Source organism: Mus caroli, chromosome 6 (genome assembly GCF_900094665.2).
Source record: "Mus caroli chromosome 6, CAROLI_EIJ_v1.1, whole genome shotgun sequence".
Taxonomy (NCBI): Eukaryota; Metazoa; Chordata; class Mammalia; order Rodentia; family Muridae; genus Mus; species Mus caroli.
Genome location: NC_034575.1, coordinates 93,420,262 through 93,426,341, shown reverse-complemented (window position 1 = coordinate 93,426,341; position 6,080 = coordinate 93,420,262). Strand labels below are relative to the sequence as shown.

Here is a 6,080-nt window from a genome sequence, read left to right as displayed (position 1 = left end):
CTCTCAGCCACTTAATAGCAAAGACAATAGCACAGGTGTGAGTTGGCCAATGAAATGCTCACCATTGTCCAACAAGGTAGATTCAGAGAGAAATACCTCCATCCTGAAATCTGGGGCAGTGGGTTATTTATCTCATCATCATCATCACCACCACCATCATCATGATGTGTTAATTATATAATAATGGGCTTCAGGACACTTTCACACATGGATAATGTAATTTGATCATAATCATCCCATTGCCTTCTCTTGACTCCGCCCCTTGATGCTGGATCCCTCCCTCTCCCCAGCTATCCCCACTTAACGNNTTNGTGTCTCNGTGTACACGTGATCCAGTGAGTGTAATTAGGATTGCTTCCCAGCTGCAGTGAGCTTGCTCTGGAAATGGGATGGGATTCTGGGGACTGCAATGTGCAAACATTCTCAAGGAAAAATACAGGCTCGGGTGTGTGGGACTTCTTAGATTCCCTTTTGAAACTCCTTAGAGACTTACCATTCCCGGTGGAGACCTTAAAAAGCACAAATTGTCCCAGGGCTTCTCGAGCTGAGGACGAGTTTTTATTTTTCTATTCATGTACTTATTTCGTATTTATTTTTGAGCAGTGAGCTCCCCCGTCGGATGTGTGATGCCATCTGTGGCCCGGTATATCCTGAGNTTGAATTTTGTACAAACTGACCAGGGATCCTCTTTCGAAGCTTCTGGTTCCCAGGNAGTTTTAACTGAATGCTGTTTGCCAAGGATCAAAGAAGCCTTGTTTTCCTTCTGAGCCCACAGCTGCCCTGAAACTGGCCTCACGAGGGTATCAGGGAACCTGCTTTGCTGGTGGCCAAGGCAGGCTGGCATTTTCTTGGAGACCCTCAAGTTAGGAGCAAAGAGAGTCTGGAGGCGCGTACACACTGTTGCTTTGAGGCTCTTCATCTGGTTTCAGTAGAGCCAAGAAAACACGCACAATTCTCTCGGGAGTGAGATCTAAAGGGAGATGCTGCAGGATTTTTTTCTTCCTCGTCTTCTGCTTCTATAGCTTCCCCAGAGGTGTTTATCACTGAGGTGTGGACAGCGCAAGATGCAAGACAGAGCGACCTTAAAGAGTAAAATACAGGTGTCCCGGGGCTAGGTCTAGGGGGGGTGTGTGTGTGTGTATGTGTGTGTGCAAGCGCGCTGAAATGCAGCTCCCCACTAGGCTTGCAAAGAGTTGCTGGGCTTTGCCTGCGGCCCTGTGCCCTGGAGCAGCGCAGCGGGGAGTCCTCACTGGCCAGGGCTTCCCGCGCCCAGGGAGCACCCAGGGCTGGCCTGGCGGAGCTTAGGAAGCTGGCGCTGGGTGGGGGCGGGCGGGGTGACACAGCCTCCGTGCCAGTCGCAGCCGTTGGCTGGCCGGCACCCAATCCCGGGGCATGCCGCCCCAACCTGGCCAGGACACACAGTGAAAGGCGAGTTCAGTGGCAGATCTGACCCCCCCCCAACCCCCCCGGGGGCTGTCAGCTACAGCAGAGCCTGGCGAGCCCAGGATCGCGGAATCCAGGCTCCGAGGGAAAGCAGCGGCATGGCTTCGGTATTCATGTGCGGAGTGGAGGACCTGCTGTTCAGCGGCAGCCGCTTCGTGTGGAACTTGACCGTGTCCACGCTGCGGAGATGGTACACCGAGAGGCTGCGGGCTTGCCACCAGGTGCTGCGGACGTGGTGCGGGCTGCGGGATGTGTACCAGGTGAGCCCAGGAGCTGGCGCCCTGGGGCCATTGCGGGGATGCCCGGCGCACAACTGAGGGCCGGTCCACCTGTATGATTTCATAACCTCAGGCTTCCCATATCTTTGTTTTCAACTCCTCACGGGGAGCTTAGCGCTTGGGTCAAGTCAGCAGCTCTAGCTAACTGTGGCTTGATAATTTTTTTTCAGTTGGGCATGGGGGCACTTGGGAGTTATCCGCCCCCCTACCCCACCCCAAGCAGACATATATTATAACGTGATGGAAGTTCCTGCTGGCACTAGTAAAGGGGCTTATAGCCTTTGCAACACGTCGTTTGTGGAAAGCGACTTTGAGGTTGAGAGGATTATTTCTGTTTTATTTCATTTCATTTCATTGGAGGTGGCCATTTCGGAAGCTATGATTTCCCGTCATTGCTTGCTGTCAGAGCATGTCTTAGTGAATTTGTCTTCTTCCTTCTTGATTTTATTGCACTTTTCCACCAGGCAGCCCCTGCTTCCAGGGCACAGCCAGGAAAAGCTGATTCTGTGTTGCCTGGCTTTGGGACGGAAGGGCAGAGGCGGATTGGGAGCACTTTGTGGGAGGCTGACAGGCTAGGGAAGGGAAGGGTGGCTTGGCTGAGCGCTGGAATGCTTACACTTGGATTTAATCTGTCGCACAACACAGCCTCTTTATTGCTTTGCTGGCTGGCCCCATCTTGCAGGCAAAATCTGCAGCAACTTTGCCCAATGAGGAGACCATTCATCCTCTCTGGGATTGCAACTTGCCTGNATTTTTGTGAACAGTAGTAAATGTATATAAAAGTCCTCTGACTGGGTGATTGATACCTTTAAGATAAAAGAATAAAAACTGCATTGTTGAATTATGAAGATTCATACCTGGGCTTCTTTCCTGGGTATGGTTTGTTACAGTTCTCTGAATCCCTTACACATAACCTATTCCTAATAGGGCTGAACTATATCTGTCATAGAATGTCCCATATGCGACTCAAGCTTTGATTTTTGAAAAGTCATAGTCTTCCATCAACCAGATAGAATAAAAGCCAACTAAGGACAGACTACAAGAGTTCTAAGGAATGAATGTTCCCTTGCTGTTCTTGTTAATATATATATATATATGTATATATATATATATATATATATATACATATATATACATACATACACACACACACACACAAACACATTTTAACCTGTGGTTTCAGTGTTCCTGGTTTGCCTAACATATCTGTAATATGTTTGAAATAGACTTAGCAAGGCGCACTGACTGAGAGCCCTGGAGGCCCGATGGGGCTTGAGAGCATTAGGGAGCTGTGCCCATAGCCCATCTGGCCACCAGAAACTGCACTCCTGGCTTTTTGGAGTCAGACATGTGTCTATCTTTCAGTCCTTTTCTCTCTTGGGAAGTCTCTGCTCACTTTGGTTGGGAGTAAACACACCCACCCCAGCCCCATCACGTAGGGCCGCCTTTTCTTTTTAAATATTGAGGAACTTTCAAAAGGAAAGCACAAATACTGTAGCCAATCAGACAGGCTCCATGCCCAGACTCCCCATGGATTCAGTGGATTTATGGCTTACTGCTAATGCTGTTACTGAGCAATTCGGAGATGACGGTTCCAAAAACCGGAGAATCTTTGGCTTCTCTAGATGATTGGCCAGTAGTTACTCTTTTTAATTTTGAAAATGTTTTGTGTGTACGTGCTCATGATTGTGTGTCCAGAAGGGTCACTCCTCAGTAATACTGTCCACCTTAGGTTTGAGACAGGGCCTGTCATTAGCCTGGGGCTTGCTAGTTAGGTGAGGCTGGTTGGACAGCAAGCACCATGGATCTCCCTGTCCTTGCCTCCCAAGCACTGAAATTACAAATATATAGCACAAATCATCAATCATTCATCTTAAACACAACAGCAGTTTGAAAGGGTAAGCTGCTCAAATATTTTGTTCTCCCCTGTAAGGCAGGTGTTAACTGAGCATCTCTCCTCTCATCCTCCTGGTCAATACGAGCATGCAAATAATGATGGCTTTATAAGTATTGTCATAAGCAGAGAAAAAAATATGACATTTACATTAAAGGCCCCTGTACTATGGAGAACTAAGATTTAAAAAGCAAAGCTAAACAAAACAAAACAAAAAGACAATTTCCACCCTAGNAGAACTGTAGGATCCCAGGGTGAGCCAAAGACCTAGATTGCTTGATTGTTTGTGAAGATGTTTGTTTGTTTGTTTGTTTGGGCAGTTGCATGCACGAAACCCAGCGCCTTGGTGATTCTAGGGTGAACACTCTACCTCTGAGCTCCATTGCTATCTTAGAAAGATCATTAAAAAATGTTTTTTTTTTCAAGTGCTTAGCAGTAAAATGGCAGCGCAGATTATATTGACTGTGAAGCAGTAGAGAGAATGCTTTCTACCCTCCGCCCCTGAGATACAGGAGGGATGAATCCAAGCTCTTCCTGTGTCTGACCGTAGAGAAATTAGCCTTCCTATGCTTCTCTTCATCCTCTGTCAGGTGAAGACCAGAACAGCACTAATTAAAGAGGCTAGTAAGAGTTAATTGACACGCAGAATATTTAGCACACTCCCAAGAGCTTAGGACGCATCCAGTAAATAGTATCTGTTCTATCGTCTAGGATTTTTTTTTCTTTAATGGTAAGAGGTCCAACTCAAAACTAGCAACAGAGTAAGAAGAGGTGACAACCACACAACTTACAACTCTCCATGTAGAGTAAACATGAGGGGCAGTTAGAAGGAGACCTGGTGCTCATTTCCCAGCCTGGGTTATGCTCACTTACTGGGATAATGCCTTTCTGATTTCTTTCCTCCTGGTGTNTGACAACTGTANTAGTTCATTAGGCCTTCATATTAACTAANCCAGAAAGAAAGTGAATTTCATATATTTCCCTATAAAATTTCCCTGTGTGTCCTCAGGGCCGCTCATGTAGGCTCTGCCCACCCGATACCACACACCACCCCAATGGCCATGGATCACCCTAATGCCAGGTACCACCCCGATGCCATGAACTAATTGGCACAGGGAACAGGATTACTTCTCATGCATTCTCAGTGGCATGATATAGCCCAAAGGGAGCAAAAATGATTTCAGGGAGAAGTAGAAAAAGAATGATGCCTCCTCTGGCTGGGGTGCAGCTTATAAGAACACTTGCCTAGCACATGCGGGGCATTGAGTTCAGTCCTCAGTGGGCCAATAATAATAATAACAATGATAATAATACATAATACACAATATGTAATACATTAGCAAATATACAGTGTGTGGCATTAAAGCTGTCTCAGCAGGTAGAGGAGCTTGCCCCCAAGTCTGACGACCTGATTTCATGCCCCAGAACCTACATGGTACACAGAGAGAACAGACTCCTACAAGGTGTCCTCAGACCTCCCTCTGTACACCTGGCACATAGCCACCCACATGCAAACACAAATAAACAAATGGTTTATTTTGTAAAGGAGAATTAATTGATTGCNGAACAAAAACATGCATTAAAATAAAAGACTATTTTGATAATGATGAACATAAGGGTCAAGAAACACCAGATTATGGATTGGAGTGCAAACCTGTTTCTGAAAACTGAGAATGGGGTGGGGCCCACTGACCACATGTTGGCCTGAGTTAGGCAGTGTCCACTGCTCTGACACCAGGACTGGTAGCTGGTTCTATTCCCTTGGGCCTATAGCAAGGCAAAAACATGGTGGAGGACCATGGCGGCAGGGGCGAATGCTCACATCACAGTAGCCCTTCCCAAACTCTGTCAGACAAAGGAAGCAACCATGAGGAAGGGGCCACACTTGGTTATAATGCATCCATGGACTGAGGCAATGGTTCCACTAGTGAGAGAAATTGTTNTACAAGCATGAGGAAGCTGAGTTCAAATACTCAGAACCTATGGAAGAAACTGGGCGTGGCCATGTGTACCTTTGGGTAGTTGGGACTGGAAGATTGCTGGGGCTTGCTGGCTGCAATCCTATTTTCAGGTTCAATGAGAGATTCTGTTTCAAGGCAATAAGGAATAGAGTCATAGAGCAGGACACGCAAAGTCCTCAGGCACACACACACACACACACACACTTTAAAACGCAACCAGCCAAGTCTCCTATATCATGAGAATCTCAAATCTAGCATTCTCTCAATAAAGTTATTCTTCAAGGTCAGTTCAAAGTTAAAGACACAAATAACTTTCAAAGTTTTTGTTTTTGTTGTTGCTGCTGCTACAGTTGTTTGAATTGAGTGTGGAGCTCATGGTGAGAATGCCAGTGTTGCTATCCTAGAATTAGAAATTCTAAACCATGCAGAAGGACGTGCTTCCATTTGGCTCAGTTTGCTGCTGTATGAGCTGGGTGCACACCAGAGTCACAGGTGATACTGAAC

The 6,080-nt window shown here is 46.7% G+C and overlaps 1 pseudogene; it reads left to right on the top strand.

Annotated features, from left to right (window-relative positions):
- Positions 1-6,080, top strand: part of LOC110295732 — a 67,855-nt pseudogene that overhangs the window by 662 nt on the left and 61,113 nt on the right.